At 40.5% G+C, this 14734-nt stretch overlaps 1 protein-coding gene across 1 annotated transcript in view; it reads right to left on the bottom strand.

The window, feature by feature from the left end:
- The window catches only part of LOC124157861 (ubiquitin carboxyl-terminal hydrolase 48-like), a 415786-nt gene that overhangs the window by 18021 nt on the left and 383031 nt on the right, over nt 1-14734 (bottom strand). The window lies entirely within an intron of this gene.

Raw genomic sequence — 14734 nt, 5'->3', positions numbered from 1 at the left:
ACATTCTAAAATCCTTTTCACATTCACAAAGTGGAAATCAAAATAAAGTCAGAAATCATAATGCGAATCATGAGATTTTAAGGTAATTTGTAGTTTGCAACAATAAGTAAACATAAATCCAAACTTGTTCGATTTTCCCAATTTTTCCACATTTTAAAAATCCTCATCATTCGTAAGTTTTCCATAACTGTTTTAACTCACATCCAGGTTTCCAACCAGGCAAAGAGGCGGAATAGGCAGGAATTTTTAAACAAAGCAGAGTAATCTTTAACCCTAAAATAAATTTGTGTATTTTGGTCAAAAGTGGAATCATAATCTTCAAATTTCTGAACTAAACACTATATATTATCATAATTATTGAGGAATTATCGCATGGAATCAGGATTTTCCTTAAGCTTCACATTAAAACCAATTACAGTTTTAGTGGTCTCAGATTTTCAACGCGGTAAAACCAATAATATCTATTTAATGATGTGCATTTATGTTGGATGCAGTCATGTACGAAAGACTGATCAACGTTGTAACTTTTGCATAACCAGACGCGACTAAGCTAACTCGAATACACTGAAAAAAATACAGTTCGAGGGGTACACGATGCTGAAAAATGAAAAGAGAGAAAAAATTGGTACGGATTGGCTCCCGCGTTTATTTATTCCCAGTATTCGAGTTTTGGCCGGGTTGATTGATTTGGGTGAAAACTGTTTCGCTTCTCTTTCAGCTGGCGTGCAGATTAGCAGAAAGGCAGATTATTTCCATGTGCGGTAGTAGACTGACACGCGAACATTGGCTGGACGGGAATTCAAACTCGATTGTTGGAAGAGCCGCTTAAACGTTGAAGCCAGCGTATAAACCGTCTTATCTATTAATGTCTTCTGAGTTTATCGTTATTTCGATAGCCTCCCTAATTAGCCGAGGCAGTGGCGCAACTATGGGGGGATGAGGGGATAGACCCCCCTCAAAGCCTTGCAGAAATAAAAAAATATTTAACCTATTGTCTAGTTTTGACACATAATGACAGCACCTGCTTAAAGTTAAATTTTAAGGACCACAATGATGTAAAATGTATTTCCAGGCATGTCATTGTTCAAAAAATTTTCCCGTTTACCTGTTCCCACCCTTGGCCCCTTTATTACCCCCCCCCCCCTCCCAAGCCTATTCCTAATTACGCCACTGAGCCGAGGGAAATGCTTATTTTCTCAGCCGATGACCTAACTATCGTTAATATTAATTACGTGACCTGGTTATGATGATGCGCGGGTGATCTTCATTTCATTCATGATCTGACGACGCCAAATGGAAGGCAGGCGAAACTGTTTTCACCCCAAAAATGAACCAACGGTGTCAAAACCTGAAGAATTCGGCCATAAAAGGACCGTTATTTACATTATCCAAACAACGAATGCTAGAATTTGGGAAAGATATGGGCTCCAGTAGCATGATGGAGTTTAGATGAGAACAAAAGTGACTGCGTGCGGTGAGTGACAAGCTCAATGCGTGTGGATGAGGTCCCATTCGGGTGCGAGATGGATGCTGGCGTGTGTGGTCCCGAATGCATGGGAATGAGAATTAAATAAACCGAGTGGGGATGAAGCCGGAACGCCGAGGCGGATACAAACAGAAAGGGAGGTGGCAATGAGACGACTCAGATGACGTCTTCCCTTCAAATTGAATCGCACCGAGAAGGCTGTGGACTGGGGCGAGGGTGTTAAGGTCATGAGGGCGTTATGGGTGGTCGACCAATTGAAGAAGGTTCCCCTGCGACACCACGATTAACAAAAAACCTAAAATCCAACTTTCAGGGCATTTATCTGAAGCGTGTATACCCTCCATTGTGACTGAAAACAGAAGTTATTCCTCATAACATCCAGGTTAACCGAAGTATGAAGTAATATCCCCATTAATTCAGTAGAAAAATGACTCGGCGTATCTAGACGAAAATTTAAGGACGTGTTATGCGAACACCCTAATCGCAGAAAATATTATCCGATTTTAGTGTTTTATTTCAATTTCAGTTTTTGGCCATGACTTCACCATATTCTTTCGAGCAATATGACTTTGGTTACTACATTTTTCAATAATGATACGAAATTTAAATTGTGATTCACCTACGTTTCATTTGCATCATCATTATCCAAAGTGAATATTTTTATTCATTTATCATCAAAATAAAACTTATGCCTTAAATGAAATAATCATTTTTCCCTCAATAACAAACATTGCCATGAATTCCACATAAATGCGCTGATTTTTCGATGACATTCCTCTATGGAAAATAGCATGTATGACACACATTTTTTAAAACTATGGTGAACAAAACAAGGAAGGATCCTTACGAAAATTTTCATATAAAGAACATAAAATTAGTTTTTCATCCTCACTTAGCAGGACACATCACTACACCTCGACCCGCCGTACTTGGCTCTTTTCCTGGCTTATTTCCAATAGCAATTACCGTGGCATCTTTCAATTTCCAGGGTATATCGAGTACACCTTTATAATAATTGCAAATTTTAAGAAGGGTTGGCTAGATTTACCTTGAGCAGTACTTCCTGACGATAGCGTAAGTTATTAAAGATTAATACACCACGAAAAATAACCTGTCGAAACATAAATAAAATAACCCACGAAAAATAAAATAAGGGGAGTGAAGCGCCCCGGTGCCGATTCTTTTACAGCTGGGTCCTGCTCTCGCAAAGGAAGCAGCCAGTGAAGTAATTAAAAATACCACGCAATACAGGGTCGAAGGGGAGCTTAGAGACTGTCGTAGGTGATGATAGAAGGTGGGGGGGATTTGGGGCGAAGAAAGATCGTTGAAGAGGGGAGATTTTTCAAACTTGAGATACAGGTAAACGAGCCAAGAAATTATTGTTGGATGCTGCCGATACTTTGTGGAACTCCATAAAATAGGCTTAATACAAAATACTAGGTATTCCATTTGGTTTATCATATTGTATTTATTCACGACAAGTTTTGCTATACTGTAGCGTTACCGATGGATGATGGTATATGCCACTATGCGAAACTAGTTGCGAATAAAATACTATTTGATAACTTAAGAGGAATGTTAAGTTTTTAATGATTGCTCAAGTAGTCAACAGGTTGATAAAATTAGAGATACAGTTAAACTATTACAGGGGCCTAATCTTTATACCTACCGGAAATGTTCAACAGATTCAGGCTTCAATTGGTGGAAGTTAGACATATTTGAATAAATAAAAGATTGTACAACTTTTCCACAAAATTTTTTACTGCGTACAACGCATTTCGGCTCACAGAGCCATCATCTGGTACAAGATGACGTCTTGTACCAGATGATGGCTCTGTGAGCCGATACGCGTTGTACGCAGTAAAATGCTTTGGGAAAAGTGCTACAATCTTTTATTTATTTGAATTCCTACCGGAAAATTTCCGAAATGAGAGCGCCAGTTTCAAACAATTTATGAGTCGGAAAAATCAGACGGGCTCCAGCGAGATATGATGGAGCATAGGAAAAATGCGTGGGACAACATGGAGGTTTACATACAAACGAGGAAGGGAGTGAATAAGGGAAGGCAGTGGGTTATTCCCTTCGTTTATGAGGAGGGATATGGAGCTGGCCGAGGCAACATGAGGGAGGGTTTGTTGGGGATAGAGAGAGAGGAGGAGGCTGGGAAGGGGAGGAGGCTGACGAGCGAGGAGATGCAGGTGGCAGACAGGCAGCAGTGACGTCGCCAGGGGATGGGGGCCGCCCCGATTGCCCTGCCTCCCCCCTGCCCCTTTGGAGGCAGAAAAGCCACCCCTTCGGACCGTTTTATTCTCGCGGAAATAAATTTCAGAAGTTTGGACAGGGCTGTGCTCCGAGAACGCCAATCATAAGGTGGCCCCGGAGCCGGGAATCCCCCAGATCTGTGACAAGGGAAGATGAAGTCATGCGACATTTGTTCGCCAACGCTGGAGTCAGGATATTGCGACGCATGAGTAGTACTACGAGAGCGAGCCCAAATATATTTTATTTTCAATATTATTTGATTAATATTATAAAAAATATCATACCAAATAAAAACAATAGAAATGTGGAATTTATTTCAAACGCCGGGATCAAAATGAAAAGATAAAAGCAAATAAATAATATTCTAGTTAAAATGAAAACAATCAGGAGAAAAAATTCCTATATCAATAACCAAAACCTTGTCACAGGCTAGTAGAACAACATAATGGCACTTAGACGGATCAATCCATGCTTCAAAACTTCCTCCCGCAAGGCTCAGAGCTCATCCTATCCTATTTCACAGATGACTTTGAAGAGAATGAGAGAAGACTTTTAAGAAATAAAAATCTAAAGAATACCTTTTGCTTATGACCAATGGGAAAGTCGCGTATCCAGTTTACTACTGTTCAGTGGCGCCGAATCCATGGGGCCTGAGGGGGCCCGAGCTCCCCCAAAAATTCGTTACAGATGTGAGGAAAAAATGTGTCAGGCTTGTCGATTTTCCCCGGAGTGTCCAGATATCGAGATTCGAGTGATCAGGGTTCTAATGTTGATCATATGACTCTTCTAAATTGCTTAAAAAACTTAAAAGTCACTACTTATAAAATTTACCGGGGCAAGGTACCCGGTTTGGGCCCCCCCAATATTTTTTGTAACTCGGCACCCCTGCTACTGTTTCGTTCAACCTGCATGACCCATACTTTGTATAAAAGTTGTTGAGAGGTACCGCGACGAAAGCTATCTATAAATAATGCGTCAACTTGTCAATTCGAGTCACCAGATTTGATAACATCGTGAAGAAAGAGCGCGAGCCGTGTTTCACATGATCAACCTTTTTGGAAGCCGTGCTGACAGCTATGGAGGAAGTTACGACTGTCCAGGAAAGTAATGATATTGCTAACAACGATATGTTCGAGAATCCTGACTACTATCGATGTTAATGACCTTGGTGGATAGTTCTCTGGGTCATGTCAGTTTCTCTTTTTGAATATCGATGTAACGTATCCAATTTTCCATGCTATCAGTATCATTCCTCTGTCATAGAGTTGATGTTATTACTGGAAATGAATCACTTCATTCTATCATGGCAATAAAATTAAACAAAGAATCGGCATTCACCATTAACTTTCAAACATATATGGGGCTGCCCAGATTCTTAGCATACACCATCCAGCCAGACTCCCGTAACTTCCCACAGCGGCATCACTTCAAGCAACTCAACAAGTAGTTTGGAACCCCCAACAACCCCGGAACTACTCAACCATAGGGAATAGAGCGATTCAGCGGCGTGTTAACAGTTACGGACATCAAACACGATAACGAAACATTTGCCGTCTCTCTTCACACGTGATACCCCTTGAAGGCTCCGAAACCATTAAAAAGGGACCATCCGCGCCGATCCATTCAAAAGAGATGGAATGGACCAGAGGAAAGGGAGTGGGAGGGATATGCGAGGCGGATGTGATACAGAGGGAGAGGGAGGATTAAAAATAAAAATTATGGCAGGAGGAGAGTAGTATAGTGCGCGAGGCATTCGGAGGGCGACTGGGAAGTGTGGGAAGGGAAGCGGAGGACAGAGTCACTGGGAGGAGAGGAGGTCCCATAACGCGACGACTCCTCCCCCGGGGGCAGTAGGGGGGGGCGGCAGTTAGCGCAGAAAGAGACAGCACATGGTGAAAGGCGCCATCGCGAGATATACGCCACAGCAGAGCGGGAGCAGCCCTTGGGGGGGGGGGGAGTAAGGGGAGGGGAGTGAACGAAAGCGCGACGACCGACAGCAGACTCATCCAAAGTAACCGCTCATTGTTACTCCAATACCCTCGTGATTACTTTGGGTACCCTTGTGCGAAAAATGAAGTACAAAACATTGATTGAAAACATCTTCATCTATGAGGAGGACAAATAAAAACATTTTTTCCTGCCTCGATGGCGGCGGGGTCAAGTTCTTGACTGCCACATAAGTGGTCGCGGGATCGTATACCGCCTGGGTATGTTTCCCCTGTACAAGGCATAGATGTTCGTCCACGTTTGATTGCCACGTTGAAAACCTCGATGTAAAAGGCCATTGGTGCTCTTTCCAGCGGTAGAGTAATAAATAAAAAAAATAAATAATTAATTTTAAAAAGTGATACTTGCACTACGGGAAATCCCAAGCTACAATTTGACTAATAGACACCCTAATTGAAAAACATCAAGTGAGAATTTGGGCCATAACATTATTTGGTCTTTATGTGAATCGTATATAAGTTTTTGAATGATGACATGAGTACTCAACAGATAACGGGAGATTATGAATACAACGGATGCCCTGAGGGATGTCACTGTAATCAATTTATTGGGTTTCTAAGTGAATACCACTGAACAGGAACACCTAAAGTAAGGACAACGGCGAGAAACCAAATCCCGTTTGGTTACATGAATCTGAAATCTCATTGTCATGGTGTTCGAGTGGGAATTCATAGTAATTCACTGTACATATTCCCTGACTTTTCCATGACTTTCCAGACTAATTTTCAAATTTTCCACACTGTTCAATGAAACTTATTTCATGGAATTTTATGGAATTTTACGGTAGATAAATATGTGATTAAGTGGAGTAAAAATACAGCTTAAACAAATCAATTTAATTCTCATAATAAAATTAAATTATAACACCTATTGATCACCACCTGAGTTGCGTGATAGAAATAGGATAATTAAATATCGGAGACAAACCTATGAGTGAGAGGACGAGGAAAAATCATCTCGATTTATGCAGAAAAAATGATTTTCCCAAAGTGTTTTGCCGTTTTCCATGAGATTTCACATGACGTTTAGCATTTTCCATAGGACTGCCCGGCCAGCACTCATGCAATAATTTGAGTACTCGCCATTCATTCAGATCATCAAGTATTCATTTGCCAAAAAACACCCTGGGAAACTCATTTTTGCTGCATAAATCTAACGAAGATTTTTACTCATAGGTTTGCCTCCGATATTTCATCATCCTATTCCTAACACGGTAGTCAGGCGGTGATCAATAACTGAAATAATTTACGCGCGCCTAATACAATTGCGCCTACAGTTGAGCCTAATACAATTGAATGAAATAATTTACTTTTCTAATGAGAATTCAACTGATTTATTTTAAGGTTATTTGTACTGCACTTAATCACATCTACATCTACAATAAAATTCAATATCTTGTCAGCCTCGGTGGCGGCGGGGATAAGTCCCCATCTATCATACCAAAGGTTGCAAGTTCGAGTCCCGCCTGGATAGGTTTCCCCGTCCAGGACATGGGTGTGTGAGACCATGTGGGGTTGATTGTTTAAACTCCCGATGTAAAGGCCACATTTTGCTGTTTTTGGATATTAGAGATAAATAAATAAAATAAGGATCATGGAACAGAGTGTAAAATTGGAAAAATAGCATGGAAAGTCACGGAAAAGTTAGGGAATTAAGGTGGATGTTTAAGTTAACTAAGATATCTATCCTAATTACTAATCAATAACAGGAGAAACAATGAGTTATTACTTTTGGTACACCCTTAACCTAATGTATCACACCACAAGATATGGTGGGGACTCGGACGGCGCCGGGGCTAGGGGGTAGCAGCCTTCAGAGGGAGGACTGCGTGGATATGTGGTGGGGAGGGTAGTGGAGTCCTCCGCGGGAAAAGACCGACAGCAGACGCACCAAAAGCACCAACACACACACACACCAAAGCGAGAGATGCTGGGGACTTGGACGGCGCCGGGGCCAGGGGGTGGAGTGGGAGGGGGGCACATCAAAGACCCCCCCCACCTCCACGCGTTTCTCTTAAGCTGTGAGCCCCCTTCCACCGCTCTCCAAGCAGCAGAGACACTGACATCAGGGGGGGGGGGAGAGAGAGGAGAGGAATCTGGAGGAGGGTGGAGGGGGTACGTGGTGTGGGATGGAGGCAGGCTCTAGGCGTGGGAAAGCGACGGTCCTGTGGAACGAACATGAGCGGCAGCCGCAGCATCCCTGCCGAGAAAACATCTGCCTCTCCGCCACCCCCACTCCGCGACCGCCTCAACCACGACAACATGTGTCCATCGGGGGGAGTGGAAGGAGTGCGGAGAGGGAGTGAGGTGGTTGGAGGGAGGAGAGACATGGGGAATAAATATGGAAAGTGAAAAGGAGCAGCAGTGAGTGAGGTGGTTGGAGAAGAGAGAGAGGGAGGCATGCCGAGATTGAAAATATGTCTTCCAATTGAGATTTGGTCCAACATGATTGGCCAATTATTTAAGCTCCGGAAAATTCATTTACTTTTTCGGTGAAAATCGTAAATACTAATATCATGGTAAACAATATAAATATCAGCATTAATTTTTTCCTGAGATGACACAAAAATTCGCAAGTAACAACAAACTTCGAAATTTAAACCCAGTTAGCAACCAGCGTTAACTTAGTTAAGAATTCAAAGTTTTGCCAGTGTTTGATAAATTTTTGTGAGTAAAATGCAAAACATTTACTACACTATTGACGTCCCTAACCTTAATGTACGTTTTTGATTCCAACCCTGAAGAAGGTAACGCATTTTTCGATTCTCTGGTAGTATAATAAATGAATACTTGTGGGCGTGAAATGACGAGAAAGGCGCGCGTATTAGTTGGTCAACAGTTAAAAATTAATAAATAAGAAGTATGAAAAGTAGATAAGGGTGAGGTAGTTGCAGTACAGGGAAGAATGAGATATAGAATAAAACGAGCAAAGAGAGGAGGAGTTAAATAAACCATGAATTCAGGCTCCACTCTGTGTAAGTCGCACAAAGTAAAGTAAGTTATTAATTTTAGTCATTACTATTGTACCTAAAAAAATGTATACCCACTAAAAAAAGGAGTGAGATGGAAATGGAGGCAGAATAGAAATAGTAAGAGGAAGGAGAGACATACCTATAGAACAAATACTTAAAGTGAAAAGAGCGAGTTAGATAGTTGGAGGAAAGGTGGTGAAAGAAACAAACAAATACGGAGAGCGAAAGGGAGTGCAGAGATGAAGGTGGTTGGAAGAGAGAGAGAAGGAAGGAGAGACATAGGGAATAAATATGGAAAGTGGAAAGAGAGCGGGGAGCAGATCACAAACGTAGAGCGGTGCGGAGTGGGCCGTTTCGGTCGGAGAAGAAGCGAACGCGGGCCGAGACAAAGCAAATATGCAGCCCAAGGCGTCACTTACCCAGGGAACTCTTTTATTGCCTAGTAATTGATTGCCTTGGCAGCATTCCGCAAATTTCCCTCCCCTGCCGCACCGTCTGCTCCGCTGTAACGATGCTCGGGGGAGTTTGGACTTCATCGCAACATTTTATCGCAACATTATTTTGGATCGCTGGGAATTATTCTATGTTTTCCGGACAAATTGTGGCTGGTCCACTAACTTACGTCAAATGAAATCATTTTCATTATTCTAGTATCAAATAACTTCAACCAATATATTAGTTTTTCGAATATTAACGTAGTGCAAGGACAGCCGGTGGGACGGATTACAAAAACCATGTTCTCTGGAATGGAAACAGTGGATCCTTGTTTTTAATACCGTTAATTTTGTTAACACTCAGAAATTATTGAATTAAAGACAATATATGCACCAATTTAAGGAAAATTTTGGTAAGATAGAATCAGAATTAACCACAACAGAAGAAAAAAAATATTTGTCTGTCAGGGGGAAACGCATTTTGACTAGTCATGTTGGAAATTATCCACATAGAAAATTGAAAAGAAAACTTTGTGAACTTCAAAGACAAACGTCATCAAAAAATAATTACTCAGACGGCGTAAGATTAGTCACACTGAGTCATCTACATATTGACGACATTTTGTTTCATCTTCATTCCAGAAAACAAGACCAATTAAATATATTCCCTATAAGATTAACCGTGAATTTAACTGTGATATTGCTAGCTGCGGTCACATTGTCAGAGTAAATATATAATTGGGCGGTCAAAGTGGCTGTGCCTTAACCAACGCCGAGGCCAACATTGAAACCCTAAACTTCGGTGATGTAATGGGAAATGGAAAAAGTGGGTAAACGAATTGCTTCAAGTCAATCACACGAAAAAATCATAAAACATACGCTTAACAAAACAATCACTTAAAGAGAACCATCACGTGGCCGCCGGATTTTGATATTTTAATCTTGAACCCAGCCACAGAAGCAGACTGCCCTCTTTCTTCACAGTTTTTCTTCCTTTTTCTTCCGTTCGAATATTACCACGCATGGAAGATATCGTGCAGATTTTCAAATCGTACCGTTAAATAAAGGAAAACCTCAAATTTATTAACAGAAGTAGTAATAATAATACCTGACGCTGAACTTGATACTTAAGACGCAAATCTCATTTTTTAAATCGGAAAAGACTGCAGTTTCTGATATTGAATGTTCCACAGGACCATCGTTACATTTTCAGGAAGAGAATCAACCAGAACCCAAGATATATTTTAGCAAGATGGTTCGTGCGGAATAAATTTGAATGAAAGGGCCTTAATATGAAACGCATAAAGTAAGTTATGTGCATAACGATGCACATTAATGCCACAGAAAGAAAATTTGTTGCAAAGGAACATTTTATTCTTTCCGAATAAATATCGTAAATAATACAATATTAGATGATGTGGTTCACATGTTTACAAATCAAACCAGTTGCACCATCATTTAGGATTTCATGCGTGTTCTTATTTACAATGAATGGGCTAATTACTTCAAGGAAAACCTACTTCAGCTCAGATAATGTTTTTCCAAGGAAGGCAAAACCTAAAACAGGAGCATCGTGAATAAGTGACTTTTGCCCAGTATAAGAATTCTACAAAATCCGAGAGCTAATACAGTAAAATATTTTTTTCTAATAAATTATGATTAGAAACTATAATGGCCAGATAATTATTATTACCTAATAATTATTACATTCAGATCGAAATTTTGGAAAATGCATCTGCTCATAAAAAACATTAGGTGGTTACTGATTAAAATCTTGAATATATTTCTTTAGGCATCCGTAAACAATGGTAACGAAGGAAACAAACCTGGCATTCCCCGAATGAACATGCCACAGAGATTCCAACCATAGAGATTAGAGTGAAGTATCAACAAAAAACACAGAAAAAATGAAAATGAAGTTCTATGAGGAAACTCAAGCGTAATATGACATCCGATAAGTGAATGCGAGGGGCATAACCGAGAGGGAATTTAGAATTAATGAGGAGACCGATAGATAAGTGTGCACAGCAAATTTTTCAAAACGAAATGGGGGAGAGAAAAGGCAAGTCACGAACGAAGCCCAGATATAAACCCACATCTCGATTACGGATAAAAAACGCGTAAAAGGTTAAGTGGAGGTCGATTATGAGATTTGAAAACCGAGGGAAACCAAGAAAAATCTTGAATGCAGGAGAGCAGAGAACGGGAAAAATGAGGAGAGATGGATAAACATAATGAATGGCCGCCCGTGACAGGATCGTAATGAGATGATAAAAGAAAATACGAGACTCAAGTAGAAATCTCTGAGACACCGCAATGAGGTTCGGGAAAGAAAAAGCGAAGAGAGACAAGAAATTAGCGAGCAATGAGTTCAGTGCTCCAACTATTCCTCACATCAAACCCTGGCCCTCTAAGCTGAGCCAGCTAATATCCACGCGGTAGGCATTCCTATCCCCCATAAGAAGCTATCTTTTTGGCAAAACTTTATGGCAAGCGCTACGCGACTAATAAATTGTCTCCGAAATTGTTCCGCAACGTAAGATAACATATTATAATATACATTTCGCATTCTTTATTTCTGAGGCTAAAGTGAGAGCGAAGAAACAACCTTGGAGAAGAATCTAAAATTTAACGTATTCGCTATCCCGTTAGTAAAGAAGTATATTAAATCTAGGTCCTAAATCAGGCATTATTCTATCCACTTCATATTTTGGTCAAGACAAAATTGCGGTCCAATATAATAATAACAATAATCTTACATCGAAGATATCAGGATAACTGCTAAATGGATATACAGTAAAAGACCTTTTCGTGGCCCAGTAAACGAACGCAAAGGTAAAGAGCTGAAATTAATTTACATAGCCTTAATATGACTGGTTACTCAAAAGCGAGCGAATTTGAAATTCAGACGGAAAAACTGTCCATACCAATGAAGGGGTTTCACTTTAAAAAGGGAGATGAATGAGCTTATTACCACACACCTCAATAAGACGCTGGCCCTCATTCAAAATCTATTTCGTATTTATTTACGTTTGATGAAACTGCATTTACCAAAAATTAGAAACTATATGCACACGAGAATATTTTTAATAAGACCATAATATACGGTCTAAAATATCCAGCATCGTAAACCCAAGACCTGAGTAATTGATAATTAACACCAATTGCTGGTCACCTTTGGCTGCGGTGATACTTTTCTGTTAAGGGTTACATGGCGATGAGTTCCACAGCATATTGTGATTTCAAAGGGCCATCCATAAAATGTCCTTTTCAGTCACATCCAACAACGTTGAAAAAGAGGGATACAGAATCAGTAAACCGTAGACTATAATCAATATAACACCTATCATAAGCAACAATATCAATTTTTAATACCTGGAAATTAATACAAATCGCTTTCAATAAGCCACTACTATTAAAAGCTTGTTACGAATTCAAATATTTTCTTAGCTTCTTCACAAACAACAATTTTCACGCATCACATGTCCAAATTTTCTCAATAAAATGGTGCAGTTCATTGCACTTCTGACGTCCGCGGTAAGCAATGACATTTCTCATCAGAGAAAAGAATACCACTTACATTAATCCACACATTATCAGTGTCATCCATATTTTTTAATAATATCGACTCAGGGTCCGACTTAAACACATCCCGCACACTAGAAGTACTTTGATAATGTTGAATAAAATAAAATAACTTTGTTTTTATTCCACACTTTATTTTAAATAGCACAACCCGGGTTTGAATATCTAGTCTCATCATCCTGATGATAACACTAGATGTTGAAACCCGGGTCGTACTATTTGAAATCATCTAGTGTTATCATCCTGATGATAACACTAGATGTTGAAACCCGGGTCGTGCTATTTAAAATAAAGTGTGGAATAAAAATAGAGTTATTTTATTTTATTCTATAATGAAGCAATTCCACAAAATAACGCCGGAGACCGTGTCTTATATTAAAAAAACTTTGATAATGACCGCATAAGTCCTCACCTGGTTCATAATAGTCACAATTTTTACATTATGCTAGATTTTACTAATTTCACTTCACCGCAACACATGAGAGGCCGCCTCCAAACCCCCCTGGTAGCTTAAAAAAATTATTCTCGCGATACGAATGCCAGGACGATTAAAAAAAGGTGCCAGATTGGTCGTTGCGCACATGAGAACGCTGCAGCAGCGGTCTTAATTCCCTCGGATCGGATCAAAATGCCACACGGAGGCTATAAAAGTTTTCGGAAACTTTGAAAGCGGGATCGCCACATTTCAGAGCCCGCGTTCCCTCGAAAGCGAAAAAACGCAAACCCGTTTTTCAGCGAAAAAAGCCCCCGAGGAGGGAAGCACTTAATCCTGCCCTGTTGTCTCCAACGCGGCCACCGGTATGACTTCGAATTTTCATTTCGATTCCTCAGCTTCAACAGGGGGGAGAGGAAATGGTGGGGTAAAGGAATATCGGGGACGTCCATAAATATCGCAAAACAAGACTCGAATACACAAATACCTCCTTCGCTCCCGCATTATTGTTCACTCTTTACAAAACTGCGGCTCTCGAAGTGGTGGGAGCGGGAAGGAAACATCTCACGAGGGTTGAGACACGAAAGCCGGGGAGAGAAAGAGAGATTTCTGGTTTTTGTTCTCATGGATAAATGCCGGGGGAATTTCAAAATGTTTACATTAAAGGTGATGGCGAAAATCCCTGCCGGCAATGGCCGCCTGCATGCGCACGTCGAAGAGTTTGAGCGAGGGAAAGGGACAGAGGGGATGAATGAAAACGGGCCGGGAATCGAGGTCTGCGAATCGTGGAGACGAAGCAAGGAGACGAAAAAAGGGTGCGGGACGGGAGACGAGAGGATAAGACGGCCTGCAGGGAAGAGGAGCCGTGGGGCGCTTCCTCGAGTAAGGACATTTCTAGGCTCTCACTTGCGCGAAAACAGCGTTTCGCGAAGTAAATTTGGATTCACGGACATGAAAATAGCAAAAATAAAGAAGTATACTCAAGAGATCAGTTGTCATGAATTTATTCTTTACTTTTATTTCCACGAGTCCTTATCATACCAACAAAAAGGCACAACAAAATCGATGAAATAATCCCAATAATAAAAGGAGGAGCTCTCGGGATTTCTTCATATAAGATAAGGGATCCATCGGATATCTCAAACTGAGATCTTTCAAAATGTTGATGGTATAACACAAATACTCCGTACTGTCACAATTATTGTAAATGAAAAATTCTTTGAATTCCTGAGTTCTAACTTCAATCAGAAATTAGAGGCCGTAAAAATATATTGAACTGAAAAAGAAGTAAGCACACTAAGAGCGAATACCGAATTGCTGAGCATATCAAGTAGTTTTTAAATGCTTGCGTGGCATCAAAAACAAGCTGACTTACAAGGGTTAGCAAATAACGGCAGAAAAATTCCTTAGGTTTAAGTTTTTATCGCTCCGCAGTAAAGGATGCATCATCACCTTAAAACGCTGTTTCATGTGAATAGATCACGTACGTCAGTGTTAGATGAAAAAAATAACCGTCAAAGAAAGCGGAATTTCCAAGATTCATCGACGGGGCGTGA

The sequence above is a fragment of the Ischnura elegans genome, chromosome 4, assembly GCF_921293095.1.
Source record: "Ischnura elegans chromosome 4, ioIscEleg1.1, whole genome shotgun sequence".
Lineage (NCBI taxonomy): Eukaryota > Metazoa > Arthropoda > Insecta > Odonata > Coenagrionidae > Ischnura > Ischnura elegans.
The sequence above is the reverse complement of the archived record's forward strand: the minus strand, read 5'-3'. Positions and strand labels throughout refer to the sequence as shown.